This window comes from Entelurus aequoreus, linkage group LG14 (assembly GCF_033978785.1).
Source record: "Entelurus aequoreus isolate RoL-2023_Sb linkage group LG14, RoL_Eaeq_v1.1, whole genome shotgun sequence".
Taxonomy (NCBI): domain Eukaryota; kingdom Metazoa; phylum Chordata; class Actinopteri; order Syngnathiformes; family Syngnathidae; genus Entelurus; species Entelurus aequoreus.
The window spans coordinates 64,295,187-64,318,923 of record NC_084744.1 but is presented as its reverse complement, the minus strand read 5'-3'; the positions used below and the strand labels follow the sequence as shown (position 1 = coordinate 64,318,923).

The window sequence follows — 23,737 nt, the reverse complement described above, 5'->3', positions numbered from 1 at the left end:
TGTTAAAATAAAGACAATAATGACATTTTTTTGTGGTCCCCTTTCGTTAGAAAATAATCAAAATAAAACATAACACAAGGAATCCACCATGGATTTGTATCTTTGCAAATACACACACATTGGGTCTTAATCAGGTTTGGATGGTGAGGAGAGGTGCCAGGAACGAGACGTGCGATATTCTCCGTGTATAAAGTCAGTAAATACATCCCTGGACACATGAGGACTTTGAATATGACCAATGTATAATCCTGTAGCTACTTGGTATCGGATCGATACCTAAATGTGTGGTATCATCCAAAACTAATGTCAAGTATCAAAGAAGAGAAGAATAAGTGATTATTACATTTTAACAGAAGTGTAGATAGAAAATAAGCAGATATTAACAGTAAATGAACAAGTAGATTAATAATAAATTTTTACAGTTTGTCCTTTATAATGTTGACAAAATAATAGGTGTATAAATGACACAATATGTTACAAATTAAACTAATTAGGAGTCTTTGTTTGTTTACTTACTACTAAAAGACAAGTTGTCTAGTATGTTCACTATTTTATTTAAGGACTAAATTACAATAATAAACATATGTTTCATGTACCCTAATATATTTTTGTTAAAATAAAGACAATAATGACATTTTTTTGTGGTCCCCTTTCGTTAGAAAATAATCAAAATAAAACATAACACAAGGAATCCACCATGGATTTGTATCTTTGCAAATACACACACATTGGGTCTTAATCAGGTTTGGATGGTGAGGAGAGGTGCCAGGAACGAGACGTGCAATATTCTCCGTGTATAAACTCAGGACATACGTTCCTGGACACATGAGGACTTTGAATATGACCAATGTATGATCCTGTAGCTATTTGGTATCGGATCGATACCTAAATGTGTGGTATCATCCAAAACTAATGTAAAGTATCCAAACAAGAGAAGAATAAGTGATTATTACATTTTAACAAAAGTGTAGATAGAAAATAAGCAGATATTAACAGTAAATGAACAAGTAGATTAATAATCAATTTTTACAGTTTGTCCTTTATAATGCTGACAAAATAATAGGTGTATAAATGACACAATATGTTACAAATTAAACTAATTAGGAGTCTTTGTTTGTTTACTTACTACTAAAAGACAAGTTGTCTAGTATGTTCACTATTTTATTTAAGGACTAAATTACAATAATAAACATATGTTTCATGTACACTAAGATTTTGTGTTCAAATAAAGACAATAATGCCATTTTTTGTGGTCCCCTTTATTTAGAAAATAATCAAAATAAAACATAACACAAGGAATCCACCATGGATTTTTATTTTTGCAAATACACACACATTGGGTCTTAATCAGGTTTGGATGGTGAGGAGAGGTGCCAGGAACGAGACGTGCAATATTCTCCGTGTATAAACTCAGGAAATACGTCCCTGGACACAAGAGGACTTTGAATATGACCAATGTATGATCCTGTAGCTATTTGGTATCGGATCGATACCTAAATGTGTGGTATCATCCAAAACTAATGTCAAGTATCCAAGCAAGAGAAGAATAAGTGATTATTACATTTTAACAGAAGTGTAGATAGAAAATAAGCAGATATTAACAGTAAATGAACAAGTAGATTAATAATCATTTTTTACAGTTTGTCCTTTATAATGTTGACAAAATAATAGGTGTATAAATGACACAATATGTTACAAATTAGACTAATTAGGAGTCTTTGTTTGTTTACTTACTACTAAAAGACAAGTTGTCTAGTATGTTCACTATTTTATTTAAGGACTAAATTACAATAATAAACATATGTTTCATGTACACTAAGATTTTTTATTCAAATAAGGCCAATAATGATATTTTTTTGTGTTCCCCTTTATTTAGAAAAGTATCGAAATACTTCACTTTGCAGTTGGCATTAAAAAAGTGTTCTTTTTCTTTTTCTTTCCAACAAGTCTTTCCTCCCCGTTTTAGCTTTAAGTGCGTCCGACCGCTTTTAGATGCCGTGTTCCGTTGCCGCGGTAATTGGCGGGCACGCCTCACTGAGTCACCGTCACTTTTTTTTTTTTTTTTACGCCGCCGCGCTGTCAGCCGGCAAAGATGAAAACCCGCTCTGCGACAGATTTCAAGGGCCACTAATCAACGCGGCAAAAACCACTGCAAATGATCTCCGCGGGCTATCTGGAAGTGCACTTCCCTGGGCTGCGGGGGACTCGATCCGGTCGGCTCGCGTCAGCCGCGACATGAATAATAGTCGACTTGTCCCAAAAAAAAAAAAAGAAAAATGGATGTCGTAAAAAGCTGCTATTAAAGAATCCCAAGTAACGCTGTGTCAGCTTGCATTTCCTACTAAATAAACAGAAGTGATGGGAAAGTTTGCCACAATCACACTTTTATTCATCCATGGCCCCATTTATCTCGGTTTACCTGACACATGAAACATGACACATTTGTTGAATATCTTAAAATGTCTTTTGTGGCAATTACAACTTGGACAACAGCATCAGTTGCTATATAGAGTGGCGCTTTCCATCATTTTCAGCAGAATGCATTGCATAACGATGGCTATATTGTACTGAGCAGGACAGGTGTGGCACAACGTTTCCACTAAGGTGCTTATGGGAGGTACTATGCCCCGCACAAAATCAAATCCAGTCTGAACTCGAAACAAAACACCGTACATAAAGTGTAGATTCCAGGTCTTTATGACTATAAAGTATGTTTATTCTACTTTCGTTCATTAAGAATGTTAATTTATGGATATTAATCGTGAAATGATGTTACGAGAGTACAAAAATGCTCATAAAAAGATATATTTTACAGACAGAAAGTTACAGAAATGTACATTTTATCCCATGCTTACATCTCATTGTGCAACAGGTGAATGTTTTAAGGGGAACTAACTATAAAGTATGCTTATTCTACTTTCATTTATTAAGAATGTTAATTTATAGATATTAATTGTGAAATGCTGTTACTAGAGTACAGAAATGCTTATAAAAATATAAATTTAACTGATGGAAAGTTACCGAAATGTACATTTTATCCAATGATTACATCTCATTGTGCAACAGGTGAATGTTTTAAGGGGAACTAAATGTGATCTCTGCCAGGTGTACAAATTCAACACAATACTAGTACATACAGGACAGGTGTAGCACAACGTTTCCTCTAAGGCACTCATGCGAGGTACTACGCCGCGCACAAAATCAAGTACAATCTGAACTCGAAACAAAACACCGTACATAAAGTGTAAATTCCAGGTCTTTATGACTATAAAGTGTGCTTATTCTATTTTCATTTATTAAGAATTTTAATTTATGTATATTAATATCATAAAAATATATATTTTACAAAGTTACAGAAATGTACGTTTTATCCAATGCTTACATCTCATTGTGCAACAGGTGAATGTTTTAAGGGGAACTAAATGTGACCTCTGCCAGGTGTACTAATTCAACACAATACTAGTACATACAGGACAGGTTTAGCACAACGTTTCCTCTAAGGTGCTTATGCGAGGCACAAAATCAAATCCAATCTGAACTCGAAACAAAACACCGCACATAAACTGTAGATTCCAGGTCTTTACACTATGACTATAAAGTGTGCTTATTCTACTTTCGTTCATTAAGAATGTGAATTTATGGATATTAATCGTGAAATGCTGTTACTAGAGTACAGAAATGCTCATAAAAAGATATATTTTACAGACAGAAAGTTACCGAAATGTACATTTTATCCGATGCTTACATCTCATTGTGCAACAGGTGAATGTTTTAAGGGGAACTAAATGTGATTTCTGCCAGGTGTACAAATTCAACACAATACTAGAACATACAGGACAGGTGTAGCACAACGTTTCCTCTAAGGTGCTTATGCGAGGTACTATGCTGCGCATAAAATCAAATCTAATCTGAACTCGAAACAAAACACCGCACATAAAGTTTAAATTCCAGGTCTTTATGACTATAAAGTGTGCTTATTCTACTTTCGTTCATTAAAAATGTTAATTTATGGATATTAATCATGAAATGCTGTTACTAGAGTGCAGAAATGCTCATAAAAATATATATTTTACAGACAGAAAGTTACCGTGATGTACATTTTATCCAATGATTACATCTCATTGTGCAACAGGTGAATGTTTTAAGGGGAACTATAATATGAAGTCAACAATCATCTTTCACCGACAATGTGTTTGCTTCCTTAGGCTACGAAAGTCCTCACCTGGGCCACAAAGACGCTTTATGACGTTGAACCCCGACCAGGTTTGCATGGGAAAGAAGACTGGAAAACCGAGGGTAGGCACGGACCGGACCGGACCGACGCCCTGGAGTAATTTTTTATTCTTGACACTTTTTAGATCAATGTAAGGATTCGTTTTCCGAGTACGCGTTCACCGCGTTTTGTTTTAGAGTGATTGCCATTTTAAAAGCACCTTCCGTACAGTCCCAGTGTGTCCCAGTGTTTGCTGCAACTCCTTTATGCACCGAAGCTTAAATGTGTCCACGTTTCTTGCACCCTGCCTGCGGTTTCCTGACAATCTGCTCAAAAGGTTCGTACTGTATTTATTCTAACGGAGATGCACACCATTGGAAAGTACGAGTGAGCAATCACGATCATTAGTACGCTTCGTGGTGTGCAACGTGTTGTTGTCCTTCTCCTTGTGGCTTGAACGGGATTTTACCAGGAAAGTGATTCTATTTTTTTGAAAATGCTTCCAGTGAAAGAGAATAAATAAAAATGACTTTACACAAATATTTCCCATGCCCTTTATTTGCATGATTTCCCTAAAAAACGTCAGTCAGTCTCCGTTCTAGTTCATCCCAAAGGTGTTCAGGTCAGGACTCTGTGCAGGCCAGTCAAGTTCATCCACACCAGACTCATGTCATCCATGTCTTTATGGACCTTGCTTTGTCCACAGGGTTGCGGAGTGTGTTTATAGGAATTTTGAACCATTCTTCCAAAAGCGCATTTGTGAGATCCAGAAGACCTGTCTCTCAGTCTCCATTCTAATTCATCCCAAAGGTGTTCAGGTCAGGACTCTGTGCAGGCCAGTCAAGTTCATCCACACCAGACTCGGTCATCCATGTCTTTATGGACCTTGCTTTGTGTGTTTATAGGAATTTTCAACCATTCTTCCAAAAGCGCATTTGTGAGGTCCAGAAGGCCTGTCTCTCAGTCTCCATTCTAATTCATCCCACAGGTGTTCAGGTCAGGACTGTGTGCAGGCCAGTCAAGTATATCCACACCAGACTCTGTCATCCATGTCTTTATGGACCTTGCTTTGTCCACAAGGTTGCGTAGTGTGTTTATAGGAATTTTCAAACATTCTTCCAAAAGCGCATTTGTGAGACCCAGAAGACCTGTCTCTCAGTCTCCATTCTAATTCATCCCAAAGGTGTTCAGGTCAGGACTCTGTGCAGGCCAGTCAAGTTCATCCACACCAGACTCATGTCATCCATGTCTTATGGACCTTTCTTTGTCCACAAGGTTGCGGAGTGTGTTTATAGGAATTTTCAACCATTCTTCCAAAAGCGCATTTGTGAGGTCCAGAAGGCCTGGCTCTCAGTCTCCGTTCTAATTCATCCCAAAGGTGTTCTATCAGGTCCGGCCAGTCAAGTTAATCCACACCAGACTCATGTCATCCATGTCTTTATGGACCTTGCTTTGTGCACTGGTGCACAGTCATGTTGGACGAGGAAGGGGCCCGCTCCAAACTGTTCCCACAAGGTTGGGAGCGTGGAATTGTCCAAAATGTTTTGGTATCCTGGAGCATTCAAATTTCCTTACACTGGAACCAAGGGGCCAAGCCCAACTCCTGGAAAAACAACCCCACACCATAATTCCTCCTCCACCAAATTTCACACTCGGCACAATGCGGTCCGATTGGTAGTGTTCTCCTGGCAACCTCCAAACCCAGACTGGTCCATCAGATTGCCAGATGGAAAAGTGTGATTCATCAGTCCAGAGAAGGCACGTCACCACTGGACTCTAGAGCAGTGGAGACACCACTGCATCCCACGCTTTGCATTGGACTCTGTGACGTATGGCTTAGATGCAGCTGCTCGGCCATGGAAACCCATTCCATGAAGCTCTCTGCGTACTAATTGTAAAGTTTGGAAAGTCCGTGTAGAAAGTCTTTGCACTATGCGCTTCAGCATCCACCGACCCCTCTCTGTCAGTTTACGTGGCCCTACCACTCCGTGGCTGAGTTGCTGTTGTTCCCAAACTCTTCCATTTTCTTAGAATAAAGCCGACAGTTGACTTTGGAATATTTAGGAGCGAGGAAATTGGATTGGATTTGTTGCACAGGTGGCATCCTATGACTGTTCCACGCAAGAAATCCCATTATTTCTTTGTAGAAACAGTCTCCATGCCTAAGTTCTTGATTTCGTACACCTGTGGCCTGGGGCCAAGTGATTAGGACACCTGATTCTGCTCATTTGGATGGGTGGCCAAATACTTTTTGGCAATATAGTGTATTTGCCCAGCTCTGCTCCATTGCTACAGTGTCTGACCAGCAGATGGCAACAGAGTCGAAAGAATCAGGAGCATGCATGACCATGGTGTTCTTGTATTTGTCGCCTTGGGGAGAGAGAGGGGCCAACATATCTGGAGGAGACTTGCTAATGAGCCAGATTATTGCTTAATTGTGTGCCGATTAATTACTGCTATCGCTGGCGGGCAAGCAGAAGCTTAGACCCAGAGGTTCTTAGTCTGATCTTTCCAATCCGACATGCAAACAGACCATGGACCGTCTCATCGGCTTTGGCAAACACCAGATTGTCAGGGACTCTATTTTTTTTACCATAAAAACAGCAGTACTATTTTTCTATTGACAGTAATATACACTACATTTTGAGGTGAAATTATTGCAACTTACCATATTTTTTTTACTTTTTATTTTATTTTTTAAATCTAATAAAATGCATTAAAAAATTGGGTAATAACAGTATTCACTGTTAGAAGCGGCCCTCTGGGGCCAAACGTAACTCAGCCTGGATAATATGTATCAATAAAGTACTGTAACTTTTTTTTACTAAATGTATTCTTTATTTCTATTTTGGCAGAAAAAAATTTACATTTACTCCATATAATCGCAAATTATGTTAACTTAAATATTGTCTAATTTTGCAGAAATATATGATCAAACATTCAAACCATTTTTTAAATATAAATAAATACTAATAATAATGATTATCCATCAAATTGTGCAATGTAAAAGTAGCAATAGATTTCATGGTAAAATTGTGAAATTCACTGTGGTTTTTATAGCATTTTTCTCTAAATGAAAAAACAGTACTTTTTTTTACTGTAATAAACTATGGTGTCGTTTTGGCATTTACAATACATAAAAAAAATGCAAATTTACAGTAACTTATTTTTTAAAAACAAACTGGCAGTTCAGGTGCCAAAATGTTACTGTAAAATTGCATTTTTTTTTATTTTACTGTAAAAAAAACGAATGTAAATTTTACAGTAAAATTTTGGCAACTGAGCTGCCTTTTTTTTTTTTTTTTTTTTTTACCATAAGAACAGCAGTACTGTTTTTCCATTTACAGTAATATACACTACATTTTGAGGTGAAATTATTGCAATTTACCATTTTTTTTACATGTTAGCTTAAAAAAAATCTACAAATAAAATGCATTAAAACAATGGAGTAATAAGAGAATTCACTGTTAGAAGCGGCCCTCTGGGGCCAAACATAACTACCATGTGGCCCTCAGTGAAAGCCTGGATAATAATATGTATCAATAAAGTACTGTAACTTGTTTTACTAAATGTATTCTTTATTTCTATTTTGGCAGAAAAAAATATATGTACTCCATGTAATCGCAAATTATGTTCACTTAAATATTGTCTAATTATGCAAAAGTATATGATCAAACATTCAAACCATTTTTTAAATAGAAATAAATACTAATAACAATGATTATCTAACAAATTGTGCAATGTAAAAGTAGCAATAGATTTCATTGTCAAATTGTGAAATTTACTGTGTTTTTTTACAGCATTTTTCTCTAAATGAAAAAAACTGTACTTTTTTTTTTTACTGTAATAAACTATGGTGTCGTTTTGGCATTTACAATACATTAAAAAAAAATGCTATTTTACAGTAACTTTTTTTTTTTTTAAACAAACTGGCAGCTCAGGTGCCAAAATGTTACTGTAAAATTTACAGTAAAAAACAAATGTAAATTTTACAGTAAAATTCCGGCAACTGAGCTGCCTTTTTTTATTTTTTTACCATAAAAACAGCAGTACTGTTTTTCCATGTACAGTAATATACACTACATTTTGAGGTGAAATTATTGCAATTTACAATATTTTTTTTACATTTTAGTTTTAAAAAATCTACTAATAAAATACATTTAAAAATGTTTTGTAATAATAGAATGTCACTGTTAGAAGTGGCCCTCTGGGGCCAAACATAACTGCACTAGGTGTATAAACTGTATGATTTAACGTAGATGTATTGTGAGGGACTAGCACTCCCTAGTGGCCACCCAGCTAATCGCATGCACGTCAGTGACGTCACTCTGCCGCCGCCGGTACTTTGGTAAGTCTACTTTTTTTAATTGCTCTCACAATATCCTTCGTAACACGTAATTTTGTGAACCTAAGTGTCATTTCTGTTCATAATAACCTTTATTGAGTTTAAATGAGTCACATTTTACACGTTTTGAATTGTTTTTGTTAACTTGTGTACTTTATTTCGTCGAGTGTTTGTGTGTGTGAGATGTGAGTATAGCCGCTATGCTAACGAAGCTATGCTAACTATAGCTATCATGCTAACGTGAGCTAACTGTGTCTTCTTTGTTGTCCCATAGATGTTGGAGCCAACATTCACTCATCAGGTACTTTTTATTGTGTGAATGCTCCAAAGCATTCACATATATGGTTTTCTATGCCAAAATTCATATATTTATTATTATTGTGTGAATGCTCCAATTCTTAGTATTCTTCTTCTTCTCCAGATTTTGGCGCACTCCACCTTCCACATTTTTCACCCAATTCAAAGCGTTCCAACGTCAAACTGTTCAGCAAATTCGGGAATTCGGTAACTTTTTCTTGACAAAATTCCCAAAAATTCCAAGATTTCCCAGAATTCCAGCTTTTCCGGGACATTTTTCCCATTCAAAATGAATTGGCCATTTTTCAAACGTCCACCATTTTCCCGTTTTTCAAACCATTCTACCTTCAACATATTCCACCATTCTGGAAATTCAAACTTCCCTTTTTTGAATTTTAAAACATTTCCAGGATTTTCCAGAATTCCTGCTTTTCCAAAGCCCTATTTCCACCCTTTTTTCTGGCGACTACTCCTTCCACATTTTCCCAACGCATTTCAACCGTTCCACCGTCAAAAAATTCCTCTTAATCAGGACAAAAAAACGAAGTTGTTTTTTGAACCGGAAAAATTCCCAGTTTTCCCGAAATTCCAGGAATTCTGTACCATTTCTCAATTCAACATGTTACTACTTCAACATTTCTCGACTGATTTGAAACATTTCAACTCACTCAAACCATTCGTTTTTTTTTACCTTTTTCAAAAATAAATCCTGTATTTCCTGAAATTCCCAATTTTTTTCTGAAATTCCCATTGAAATGATTGGGAAATTCTTCAAACTTCCACAATTCCCGCATTATTCAACCCATTCCACCTTCAACACATTCCACCATTCAGGAAATTCAAACTTCCCCCTTTCCAAGTTCAAAAAAATTCCAGGATTTTCCAGAATTCCTGCTTTTCCAAAGCCATATTTCCACCCTTTTTTCTGGCGACTACTCCTTCCACATTTTTCCAACGCATTTCAACCGTTCCACCATAAAAGCATTCCTCTTAATCAGGATAAAAAAACAAAGTTGTTTTTTGAACCGGAAAAATTCCCAGTTTTCCGGAAATTCCAGGATTTCTGTACCATTTCTCACTTCAACATTTCTCGACCGATTTGAAACATTTCAACACCAACCGTTTCAGCTCACGAAGACCGTTCAAGTTTTTTTTTACCTTTTTCAAAAAAATCCCCCTTTTCCAGAGATTCCCAATTTTTTGCTGAAATTCCCATTGAAATGAATGGTAACATTTTCAAACTTCCACAATTCCCACATTCTTCAAACCATTCTTCAACACATTCCACCATTCTGGAAATTCAAACTTACCCCCTTTTTTCAAGTTCAAAAAAGTTCCAGGATTTTCCAGAATTCCTGCTTTTCCAAAGCCTTTTTTCCACCCTTTTTTCTAACGACTACTCCTCCCACATTTTTCAACACATTTCAACCGTTCCACCATCAAAACATTCCTCTTAATCAGGACCAAAAACAAAGTTGTTTTTTTTAACTGAAAAAATTCCCAGTTTTCCCGAAATTCCAGGAATTCTGTACCATTTCTCAATTCAACATTTCTCGACCGATTTGAAACATTTCAACACCAACCGTTTCAGCTCACGCAGACCGTTCAAGTTTTTTTTTACCTTTTTCCAAAAAATCCCCCTTTTCCAGAGATTCACAATTTTTTACTCCTTCAACATTTCTCGACTGATTTCAAACACTTCAACTCACTCAAACCATTCGGGTTTTTTTTACCTTTTTCAAAAAAAATTCTGTATTTCCTGAAATTCCCAATTTTTTTCTGAAATTCCCATTGAAATGAATGGGAAATTCTTCAAACTTCCACAATTCCCACATTATTCAACCCATTCCACCTTCTACACATTCCACCATTCTGGAAATTCAAACTTCCCCCTTTCCAAGTTCAAAAAAATTCCAGGATTTTCCAGAATTCCTGCTTTTCCAAAGCCATATTTCCACCCTTTTTTCTGGCGACTACTCCTTCCACATTTTTCCAACGCATTTCAACCGTTCCACCATAAAAGCATTCCTCTTAATCAGGATAAAAAAACAAAGTTGTTTTTTGAACCGGAAAAATTCCCAGTTTTCCGTAAATTCCAGGATTTCTGTACCATTTCTCACTTCAACATTTCTCGACCGATTTGAAACATTTCAACACCAACCGTTTCAGCTCACGAAGACCGTTCAAGTTTTTTTTTACCTTTTTCAAAAAAATCCCCCTTTTCCAGAGATTCCCAATTTTTTGCTGAAATTCCCATTGAAATGAATGGGAAAATTTTCAAACTTCTACAATTCCCACATTCTTCAAACCATTCCACCTTCAACACATTCCACCATTCTGGAAATTCAAACTTACCCCCTTTTTTCAAGTTCAAAAAAGTTCCAGGATTTTCCAGAATTCCTGCTTTTCCAAAGCCTTTTTTCCACCCTTTTTTCTAACGACTACTCCTCCCACATTTTTCAACGCATTTCAACTGTTCCACCAGCAAAACATTCCTCCTGATCAGGACCAAAAACAAAGTTGTTTTTTAACTGAAAAAATTCCAGGTTTTCCTGCAATTCCAGGAATTCCGTAATATAATTTCTCAATTCAACATGTTACTACTTCAACATTTCTCGACCGATTTTGAAAAATTTCAACACCAACCATTTCAACTCGTTCTGACCATACAAGTTTTTTTTACCATTTTCAAAAACATTCCCACTTTTCCCGAAATCCCCAATTTTTTTCTGAAATTTCCATTGAAATGAATGGGAAATTCTTCAAACTTCCACAATTCCCACATCCTTCAAACCATTCCACCATTCTGGGAATTCAAACTACCCTTTTTCCAAGTAAAAAAAAAATTCCAGATTTTCTCGAAATTCCCTAATACCATTTACTAATTCACCAATTCCAACACCAACCAATTCAGGACATTCATGCTCCTAATTATTTTCCAAAAATCCAGCTTTTCCCAAATTTCCAGGAAGTACCCTATGAAATGAATGGGACATTTTTCTAAGTTGCACAATTCCCACATTTTTCAAACCATTCCACCTTCAACACATTACACCATTGTGGAAATTCAAACTTCCCCTTTTTTCAAGTTTAAAAAAATTCCAGGATTTTCCAGAATTCCTGCTTTTCCAAAGCTGCATTTCCACCCTTTTTTCTGGCGACTACTCCTCCCACATTTGTCCAACACATTTAAACCGTTGTACCGTCAAAACATTCCTCTTAATCAGGACAAAAAACAAAGATGTTTTTTGAACCGGAAAAATGCCCAGTTTTCCCAAAATTCCAGGAACTCTGTACCATTTCTCAATTAACATGTTACTACTTCAACATTTGTCGACCGATTTGAAAAATTTCAACACCAACCATTTCAACTCACTCAGACCGTTCAAGTTTTTTTTTACCTTTTTAAAAAAAAATCCCGCTTTTCCAGAGATTCACAATTTTTTTCTGAAATTCCCATTGAAATGAACGGGACATTTTTTCCAAGTTGCACCATTTCCACATTTTTCAACCGATTCAACCCATAACACCATTCTGGTAATTCAAACTTCCCCTTTTTCCAAGTCCAAAAATGTCCAGGATTTTCCAGAATTCCTGCTTTTCCAAAGCCCTACTTTCACCCTTTTTTCTGGCGACTACTCCTCCCACATTTTTCAACGCATTTCAACCGTTGAACCATCAAAACATTCCTCTTAATCAGGACCAAAAACTAAGTTGTTTTTAGAACCGGAAAAATTCCCAGTTTCTGTACCATTTCTCAATTCAACATGTTACTATTTCAACATTTCTCGACCGGTTTGAAAAATGTCAACAACAACCATTTCAGACCATTCAAGTTTTTTTTTTTACCATTTTCAAAAAAATTCCCGCTTTTCCCGAAATTCACAATTTTTTTTTCTGAAATCCCCATTGAAATGAATGGGAAATTCTTCAAACTTCCACAATTCCCACATTCTTCAAACCATTCCACCTTTGACACATTCCACCATTCTGGAAATTCAAACTACCCTTTTTCCAAGTTAAAAAAAATTCCAGATTTTCCAGAAATTCCCTAAAACCATTTACCACTTCAACATTTCTTGCCCGTTTTAACCAATTCCAACACCAACCAATTCAGCTCATTCAGGTAATTCATGCTCCTAATCATTTTCCAAAAAATCCCGCTTTTCCCAAATTTCCAGGAAGTACCCTATGAAATGAATGGGACATTTTTCTAAGTTGCACAATTCCCACATTTTTCAACCTATTCAAACCATTCCAAAATTAACACATCCCACTCATCCTGGACATTCAAACTAACACTTTCCCAAGTTCCAAATCAAATTCCCGTTTTCCTGGAAATTCAAACTCCTCAACATTCAAACCATGCCAACATTCAAACTATTCTTACATTCATACTACATTCTGTCAGCAATTCACTTCAACTTCAGCATTGGAGCGTTCACACGCAATTCCTTCAGGAATTGCCTCTTCTAGTTTGTCATTATTTTACTCTTTTGAACATGTCAGTCTGCAGCGGTCGGATATAGGAGGTGTTAAATACTGTGAGAAGCCAACATGTGTCTGTTATCATCAGAATAAACTGCTGTTTACAAACAAGAGAAACATCTGAGATGAATCAAAAGCACAACACAGTGCGCAGTTCGATTAATTGTAAGGGACCGTAAGTAGATCTATCGAAATGAGCTACCCCTTGTAGATGAAGACTTGATTTCGGTGCACTAATAAAACAACACGGTGCGTTGTGAAGCGGTTCTAAGATGTATAAGCCACAGTTCCATCATAAATTGTATATGAGCAAGGTCGAACAGCTGAGCCTCAAATCCGCATTTGTGGCCACGATTAAATAAGTAACACAGCGGTACTTAGTTGTAATACACGTTTCCATTACAGTAATGCAACAATTCAGAAGAAGTCCGAACTAAACTCATGGAGAAGTTTCTTTAAGCACAAATATGATGACCAAAGTGGTGCGGATCCTCGCCAAAAGACCACGTGTTTATGCGAGCACAATTTAGACTTCATAAGATTATGTTTCTCAACGGGGGAAATGAAACCGTGTCGAAGGCTCAATGTGTGCTCGCACTAATGAAGCGCTGAAGCCGTCTTGAAACAAAGCATCCAATGCTCGTGGGAAAGCCAGTGGATTACTTTACAGCTGTTTTTTTTTTTAATGAGTCCCTTCGTTTGCGCAATATTTGATTCATATTTATTTTTGTAATCGGCCTGACCTAAGCCTTGTTTGGCATGTTGGTGTGTGCGCTGGTTTATGTGTTTAATAATCCTTTTGATTAACTCAAGGTTTCGTATCATTTAACAAGGCTTAGACCTGGTAAACTGTAAGTAGGTCAGAGCTAATGAATTTCGATACTTTTCGATACTGTTGTACATAAAGAGGACCACAAAAATTTGCATAGTTGGCTTTATTTGACACATATGTTTATTATTGTAATATAGTCCATAAATAAAATAGTGAACATACTAGATAACTTGTCTTTTAGTAGTAAGTAAACAAACAAAGACTCCTAAGTAGTCTGCTGACGTATGCAGTAACATTGTGTCATTTATCTACCTATTATTTTGTCTACATTATAAAGGACAAACTGTAAGAAAATTGATTATTAATCCACTTGTTCATTTACTGGTAATATCTGCTTACTTTCTCTTTTAACATGTTCTATCTACACTTCTGTTAAAGTGTAATAATCACTTATTCTTCTCTTGTTTGATACTTTACATTAGTTTTGGATGATACCACAAATGTAGGTATCAATCAGATACCAAGTAGTTACAGGATCATACATTGGTCATATTCAAAGTCCTCATGTGTCCAGGGACGCATTTCCTGAGTTTATAAACATAATATACATTTTTTTAAACGAAAGAAGATGTGATGCCAAAAAATAATGATGTAATCATAGTAGTATCGACTACATACACCCCTGTACTTGGTATCATTACAGTGGATGTCAGGTGTAGATCCACCCATGGCGTTTGTTTACATTGTGACGCCGGTGAGCTATTGTATCCTACGGTGTGTAGTGAAGCATGTTTAGCTGTTCCTCGTCCTGCAGGGATGATACTTGTGAGGACGTTTCAGTGTTATAACTTCACCTTTATCTTTAGTTTTTAAGCCAAAATGCGTCCGTTCTCCCTTTTCTGTCTACACACTATGTCTGCTTGTAAGTACTCCGTGATTGTCCGCTGCGGGGGTCTGAATAAAGGGTAGTGTATACAAATTAGTTTTAGGATGGGACTTAAATGCTTCTACTAAAGCTAAAATATCACACTTGATTCGAACCGTTCCATCTTTCACACACTCTACTTATTCTGGACATACAAGCATTTCGGTTCCACTCGCGCTTCGGGTGGCTCGCAAACACAGCATCCACACAGATTCTAGTTTGCATTTTTATTCTCTTAGCAATGACAGCTGGGGTGTTTGTGTCAACATCACGACCGCCTTTGAGTGGAGCACAAGGCTCTTCTTTTTTCGATTTTTTTTCTTTCTTTTGTTTTACTTGCTCGTGATTAATGTTGCGGTTTGGCGGGTTACCCGTCTCTCCACCCGCATCCGTCTGACTGCCGATTAGTCAGCTGCTGCATGCTGTCCGTCATTGTCACGTTAGCAAGAAACTGCAGCACCATTTCAGCCAATCAATAAGCTTGTGGGCGAGCTTTAGGGACAGACTGGTTGACCTGTTTTCTTATAACAGTGTAACATTATGGATGAGGCTTTATGGTCATTGCACTTAAAAAGTACAAGAAAATTAAATTCTCAGTACAAACTGGTCCAAGAACACATACAGTTACAGGGTGGACAGAACGGAAACACATGGGCGGTGCATTGTAAAAAAAAGTTAGAAACAATCGTAAACCTGGGGGATAGAGGAGGAGAAAACTAAACTTTGAATTCCAGACCAGGAAAAAACCTCTAGCCAAGCACATATGCCCAGAGACCATCAACTCATCTTGCACCATGACTATGCATGGCCCCATGTTGCAAGGATCTGTACACAATTCCTGGAAGTTGAAAACATCCCAGGTCTTGCATGGCCAGCATGGGGTACATGACCTACTCAGTGGCCTTGTGGTTAGAGTGTCCGCCCTGAGATCGGTAGATTGTGAGTTCAAACCCCGGCCGGGTCATACCAAAGACTATAAAAATGGGACCCATTGCCTCCCTGCTTGGCACTCAGCATCAAGGGTTGGAATTGGGGGTTAAATCACCTGGGCGCGGCCACCGCTGCTGCTCACTGCTCCCCTCACCTCCCAGGGGGTGGAACAAGGGGATGGGTCAAATGCAGAGGACAAATTTCACCACACCTAGTGTGTGTGTGACAATCATTGGTACTTTAACTTAACTTAACTTTAACATACTCACCGGACGGCGTGGCGCGGTTGGGAGAGTGGCCGTGCCATCAACCTGAGCGTTCCTGGTTCAATCCCCAGCTTCTACTAACCTAGTCACGTCCGTTGTGTCCTTGAGCAAGACACTTCACCCTTGCTCCTGATGGGTCGTGGTTAGCGCCTTGCATGGGAGCACCCGCCATTAGTGTGTGAATGTGGAAATGGTGTCAAAGCAGTTTGAGTATCTTGAAGTTAGAAAAGCACTAAACAAGTATAACCCATTTACATATACATATTACGACATACAACTCAAGACTTTCAACGAGGAGGGTCGGGGCTGGCGTCTGGCCCGTATCTGACAGCCACGAGGGGTGCTGCCTCGTTTTCCGTCATACCACGAGGGATGAAGCTGTCGTGGGGTACGTTTGTGTGACATGTGCTCGATAACACAGCCAGTCGGGCCGACAAAAGTCAACAAACAACGGCTTTATATCCGTGAAAGAGAGTTCAACTCCCCAGGTGTTGTTGACAGGGAAGGAGTTTTTGGATTTGTTGCACAGGTGGCATCCTATGACAGTTCCACGCTGGAAATCACTGCGAGCGACCCATTCTTTCACAAATGTTTGTAGAAACAGTCTTCATGCCTAAGTGCTTGATTTTATACACCTGTGGCCGGGCCAAGTGATTAGGACACCTGATTCTCCTCATTTGGATGGGTGGCCAAATACTTTTGGCGATATAGTGTATTTTCAACGTCCTCGAATGAAACGCGGCTCTCCGCTTCTCCCAAGAGTCCGTCGTGTGTCCAGCAACGACCGTTCCGTCAGGACAGGCAGCTTCTTTCGAACCGGAGAGCCCGTTCGATTAATTCAATTACTTTCCGAGGGTTAAAAGTGCAGGGCACCAAAATTGCTGGGGATATGTCACCTACACATAATTACAGTGGTGGTCAAAAGTGTACATACACTTGTAAAGAACATAATGTCATGGCTGTCTTGAGTTTCCAATCCTTTCTACAACTCTTATTTTTTTGTGATAGAGTGATTGGAGCACATACTTGTTGGTCACAAAAACATTCATGAAGCTTGTTTCTTTTATGAATTTATTATGGGTCTACTGAAAATGTGAGCAAATGTGCTGGGTCAAAAGTATACATACAGCAATGTTAATATTTGCTTACATGTCCCTTGGCAAGTTTCACTGTAATAAGGCGCTTTTGGTAGCCATCCACAAGCTTCTGCTTGAATTTTTGACCAATCGTCGTGACAAAATTGGTGCAGTTCAGCTAAATTTGTTGGTTTTTCTGACATGGACTTGTTTCTTCAGCATTGTCCACACGTTGAAGTCAGGACTTTGGGAAGGCCATTCTAAAACCTTCATTCTAGCCTGATTTAGCCATTCCTTTACCACTTTTGACGTGTGTTTGGGGTCATTGTCCTGTTGGAACACCCAACTGCGCCCAAGACCCAACCTCCAGGCTGATGAATTTAGCTTGTCCTGAAGAATTTGGAGTTAATCCTCCTTTTTCACTGTCCCATTTAAAGCACCAGTTCCATTGGCAGCAAAACAGGCCCAGAGCATAGTACTACCACCACCATGCTTGACGGTAGGCCTGGTGTTCCTTGGATTAAAGAGTTGTAGAAATGATTGGAAACTCAAGACAGCTATAACATTATGTTCTTTACAAGTGTATGTAAACTTTTGACCACGACTGTAGTTGAATCAAATTGTGCTTTAGCTGATAAGTTCATATGAGGGGAAGGCAGAGCTTGCTTTCAAAACTGTTTTGATCTCATATAAGCTACTTGTGTGTCTCCAAGTGAGTGAGCAAAGCAATAAAAGTTTCAGCCTCCCTTTTCCCAGGAAGCGCTTATGTGCTTGGCGCATATCTATTCACCCTTTTTAAAAAAGGAGGGATATGACGCAACCAAGCAGCAGACACTTGACAAGATTCCTTCTGCTCCATCCTGGGCGCTGCTCGCCACAGATGTGTGCGAGTGTTTTTTTCCCCCTTCTCCGGTTCATAGAAGGTTTCTATTCAACGTTTTTTTTTTCAATGTGAGGAGGCGTGCTTGGATTGAGCAGTGATAGTGAGGTCGTGGGGCAGAAGATGAGTCAGAGTGAGATTGAGTGGGTGTGATAGATGAGACATTTTGCAGACAACACATACCTGCTGGGGACACAGCTGACTGAGGTGCCCAAAGCAAAGAGGAGGTTTATATAATGAAGATGCACTGTAGACTACAATTTCATCCTAAGTAGAGCTATGCCGCTCTGACAGCCTCAAGTCTTCCATGTGCCTTTTTTTTTTCAAGCTTTTGGCATTTGACTGGAGGACTTTGTTCCTATTCATGGTCCAGCGCATCTGTGAGGTCATGGCTGCTGATCTGCAAGATGCATTTGTTTAATCGGAGCACAAATTACTCCCTTCAGACACAAATTAGGAGTGAAAAGGTTAAGTCAAAACTCAGAAACATTTCGTACATTACTAGGGTGTTTCTCCGAGCTGCAAGTCTTTCATGCTGTATAACAAGTGCACATAAAGCAGCTGAAAAATGCAGTAATTCATAATAATAATAATGGATTAGATCGATATAGCGCTTGTGTGCCGTGGGAGATGATCTAATTTCACCTATTTGGGTTAAAAATATTTTTTGCAAACCAGTAATTATAGTCTGCAAATGATTCTTGTTGAGTGTCTAGTGCTCGGCAGAGTACCCATGTAATACTCTTCCATATCAGTAGGTGGCAGCCGATTGCTAATTGCTTTGTAAATGTCAGAAACAGCGGGAGGCAGTGTGCAGGTAAAAAGGTGTCTAATGCTTAAACCAAAAATAAACAAAAGGTGAGGGCCCCTAAGAAAAGGCATTGAAGCTTAGGGAATGCCATGCAGAACCAAACTAGAACTGAACTGGCTACAAAGTAAACAAAAACAGAATGCTGGACGACAGCAAAGACTTACTGTGGAGCAAAGACGGCGTCCACAATGTACATCCGAACACGACATGTCAGTCAACAATGTCCCCACAAAGAAGGGTAAAAACAACTGAAATAGTCTTGATTGCTAAAACAAAGTAGATGCGGGAAATATCGCTCAAAGGAAGACATGAAACTGCTACAGGAAAATACCATAAGAGAAAAAGCCACCAAAATAGGAGCGCAAGACAAGAACTAAAACACTACACACAGGAAAACAGCAAAAATCTCCAAATAAGTCAGGGCGTGACATGTAAGGTCATGACAGTACACCTACTTTGAGACAAGAGCTATATTGATGCATGCTTGGTTATGGTTTAAAGTCATATCCAACAATTGCGACAACGACTTTTTACTGTCAACTGAGTTTCGTTTTTTAATGATTTCTGCTGGTGGTGTGCCTCCGCATTTTTTCAACGAAAAAAAATGTGCCTTGGCTCAGAAAAGGTTGAACAACACTGGACTAGACACTCAAAGCGCGCACAGGGAAGTGAGAACCATCATTCATTCACTCCACATTCACACAGGGGTGGTGGTAAGCTACATTTCTAGCCACAGACTAAAGTGTCTTGCCCAAGGACACAACGGCAGGGACTTGAAAGGCAGAGGCGGGTATTGAACCAGGAACCCTCAAAACGCCATCCTGTTACATACGATAAGTTGCTATACAGTTGTACGCAAATGCCTCTATATATTATATGTATAATTAATTCTTTGCAATACACCATTGTGACATTTGTGATTTTAGTTGTGCATTGTTAGATTGGTATTGCAAACTGCATGTTTATGAGTGCTTCACATTTTCTTCCAGGAATTTGTTTACCCTTCTTCGTTGAATTCAACTTGATACAAAGCAAATATATAAATATTAGGGATTGTTTTGGGATTAATCACAAAAGAGTTATCTCATGTGTATATGCAGATTAGTCCCATCCATCCATCCATCATTCCATTTTACTTTCGCTTATCTGGGGTCGGGTTTCGGGAGCAAGTGGGTAAGAAGCTGTGATTAATCATGATTATTCTGATTTAAAAAGTTTATTTGAAAGCAAACAAATGTGACAAAATAAAAAAAATAAAAAATGTATTTATTTAATAAATATATATAATAAAATATTTTTTTAACATAATCATTTTGATATTTGTTTTAATATGGTCTATGCAAATGGTTCCGAAAGTACCACCTCAGAAATAACTTTGCGCTCCAAATACCACCATAATGACCAACATTAAGATACAGTGGCGTAGTAGACCTAAGTATTCATTAAGAAACAGGTCAGAGGTTTTATTAAACAAGGATATTTAATATTTTTGGCCATTTTAACACTAAACACAGTTTGAACAGTAACACTAACAGTAAAACACTGCACTTTAATCGAGTGATTCTTTGGCTAACCACTCGATGGAGCTTGGGTACCATTATTGGTACACGTATCACAGTTTGAGACGCGCTAGTTTATACATTTAATACAGTGTTTGTGCTTCTTTTATGTTAAAAGTTATTTTTCCATAGGAATTCATGGATATTTAAGTGTAAAAATAAGTAAACCACTCTTACAAGTGAAACACTATTAGGTGGAGCCAAATGCAGGTAACAAAGGGTAAAAGAAACAGTGGGGGAAAAAAAGGTTTATTCCAAAATACAAAACATGAAGTTGAAAGTAAAACTGTCCAAAGTACACAAAACAAAGAAAAAAAGCTCGGAGCATGAAAATAATGACTAGCTTTGAGCAGGACTTACCACAAACGACATTTGACGACCGGACAAAGAAAGCAAACTGAGAACTAAACACATAAACTGTTTAGATAACTTTTAAAGGGGAACTGCGTTTTTTGGGGGGGAATTTTGCCTATCATTCACAATCATTCTTAAAACCATGACGACGAATGGATTTATTAAATACATACTAAACGTAAATAAAAGTCAGCTTACAGCGGAGTCAATGAGAGGTCCTCTATTCCGCGCAATAAAATCCGATAACCATTCAAAAAGCGCCAACAATACTCCATTTACATTTTCGTGATTTGAATATTGACCAAGTATTAGTGATATTGTTATTATAAGAGCTGACACACACAAACTATTTATAGCAGCGACGTGATCACTACCTGTGTGTGCCTATGTTTACATCATCGAGTGGTCTGCTGTTTCCTCGCTTCCCTGCTCCTTAGAAGTTTATTGTAGATCATAAATCACGAACTCTTCCCTGTAGAGGAGATGGCTGAGGAGGTAATCCGACAAGTTGGGACACTTTTACATCCATTGAGGACCTGGGACTGGCAAGGACGACACAACAAGACGCCTGCAGTTCAGGTAAGTTTATAATGAAGTATTAAGAAAAAATGCATTGTTAGAATAGGGTAATGTAGTGAAAAAAAGAATATTAGACATGTGTTTAAATGTATTTCTGGATTGTGTATGTCAAAAATGTGGGATCTGAACCGAGGATGTCGTTGTGGCTTGTGCAGCCCTTTGAGACACTTGTGATTTAGGGCTATATAAATAAACATTGATTGATTGATTGATTGATTGATTGACTGAAAAATGTACCAAATGTTTTTGTTTTTTTTAATAGAATAGTTAACGCTTTTATTGTTGTTGCACATTAGGAGCAATGAAATTTGTGGAAAACATGTCAAAAGTTTTGTTTTTACTATAATACGGGTGCTGAAAAAATGTCGATCAACATCCAAATCCTGATTCTTAACCAAAATATACATTTAAAAAAAATCTGTTTTTTTTGGTTTGTTAATAAATAAATTTAAAAATATATCGTGGAGGGGGGCATGGCCTGCGTGCCTGCCGCGGAACCGGGTGTGCCAGGACTGGCCTCGAAGACAGCGATAGGTAAGTGGATGGCCCAGGTGGGCCTTGTTATCTAATCACCTGTCGCCTTTATTAGCAGCAGCCGCTATGAGAGACGTTGTTGGAGCTGGAGAAAGAGCGAGAGAGAGAGCGAGACACAGACTGGAAAAACATTTTGCTGGAAAATAGAACACTCACACCTTGTGAGGAAAAATAAAACAGTGTTATAACACTGATCCGGGCTCTTGTGGCAATGTTTGGTGGTCCGAGGAACCCCCTGGAGGGCAACATCCACAATTTGGCGCCCAAACAAGCCGGACCACCTGATGAGATGGAAGCCGACCCCTTGACAGCTCTCTCGAACATTCTCGCGGAGGTGACAGCGGCCAGCCATCAACAGCTGGAGGCGGTCCGCCAACAAGTGGCCCTGCAGAGCCACATCCTACAGGCGCTGGCGGACCGGGTGGGAGCGGCACGGCCATCATCAGCGGTCGTCTCCATGCAGCACATGGGGGAAAAGCAGGACCCCCATGCCTTCACATTTTTGTGGTCACGGCGTAGACATGCGCATGGCCGTAAGAAGAGTGGGAGTGCGACCCCTGCCGCTGCTGGCGGGGGAGGCGCAGCGAGCGGCGCTTAGCCTACCGGCGGCCTCCCACATGCACTTCCCGGACCTGAATAGGGCGGTGCTGGACCGGATCGGTTGCATCGCCGAGGACCACCGACGCCGGTTCCGGGCGCTGCGTCTGGGGAAGGAGGACCGCCCTTTCGTGCTTGGACAGCAGCTCCGGGACGCGGCGACACGTTGGCTGCAGCCAAAAGAAGGCGACGACCAGGCGATGGAGCGGCTAGTCCCGGAGCAGTTCCTGGAGGTGATCCCAGAGCGGACGGCGGCCTGGGTCCGCTACCACCGGCCCCGAGACCTGGCAGCAGCAGTGATGGTCGCCGAGGACCACCTCGCGATGCGCTGGGAGGCGCAAAGGGCGACGACCAGGGAGGCAGCCGAGCGCCCAGCACCAACACCGTGCGCACCAAGCGTGCAGGGGGAGGAGGCGGCGCCACCGGTCCCACGGCGCCGCGCCACTGACTTTTTGTTTGTGCTTCCTCGCAGGTCCCGGCTGCTGCGGATATAGTGCTTCCCGCGCAGACGGCCCCTCAAACGCCTGGGCAGGCGTGCTGGAGCCGTGGGCAGCCCGGTCACGTGCGTCAGGTCCACACAGGACCCAATGCACCCAGCCCCGGCGCCGCGCAGGTCGGACACGCGGCGAGAGGAGGCGGCGCCGCCGGTCCCGTGGCGCCGGTTCCGGGCGCTGCGTCTGGGGATGGAGGACCGCCCGTTCGTGCTCGGGCAGCAGCTCCGGGACGCGGCGACATGTTGGCTGCAGCAAAGAGAGGGCGACGACCAGGTGATGGAGCGGCTGGTCACGGAGCAGTTCCTGGAGGCGATCCCAGCGCGGACGGCGGCCTGGGTCCGCTACCACCAGGGGGACGGCGTGGCGAAGTTGGGAGAGTGGCCGTGCCAGCAATCTGAGGGTTACTGGTTCAATCCCCACATTCTACCATCCTAGTCATGTCCGTTGTGTCCTTGGGCAAGACACTTCACCCTTGCTCCTGATGGTTGCTGGTTAGCGCCTTGCATGGCAGCTCCCGCCATCAGTGTGTGAATGGGTGAATGTGGAAATACTGTCAAAGCGCTTTGGGCTCCTTAAAAAGGGGTAGAAAAGCGCTATACAAGTACAACCATTTATTT

At 39.8% G+C, this 23,737-nt stretch overlaps 1 protein-coding gene and 1 pseudogene across 2 annotated transcripts in view; both read left to right on the top strand.

Moving 5' to 3' along the window:
• LOC133665196 (capping protein, Arp2/3 and myosin-I linker protein 3-like) overlaps positions 1-4,753 on the top strand; it is an 89,940-nt pseudogene extending 85,187 nt beyond the window's left edge.
• A 4,078-nt stretch (positions 4,754-8,831) lies between these two features.
• The window catches only part of si:ch211-119o8.4 (galanin receptor type 1), a 59,502-nt gene continuing 44,596 nt past the window's right edge, over positions 8,832-23,737 (top strand). The window contains exons 1-2 of one of the 2 annotated variants that reach the window (XM_062070434.1): positions 8,832-8,859; positions 21,395-21,495. The gene's annotated coding sequence lies outside the window, so the exon portion shown is untranslated. Of the gene's footprint in view, positions 8,860-8,978; positions 9,063-21,394; positions 21,496-23,737 lie in introns of those variants that run through there. The other variant, XM_062070435.1, reaches the window with a different exon arrangement.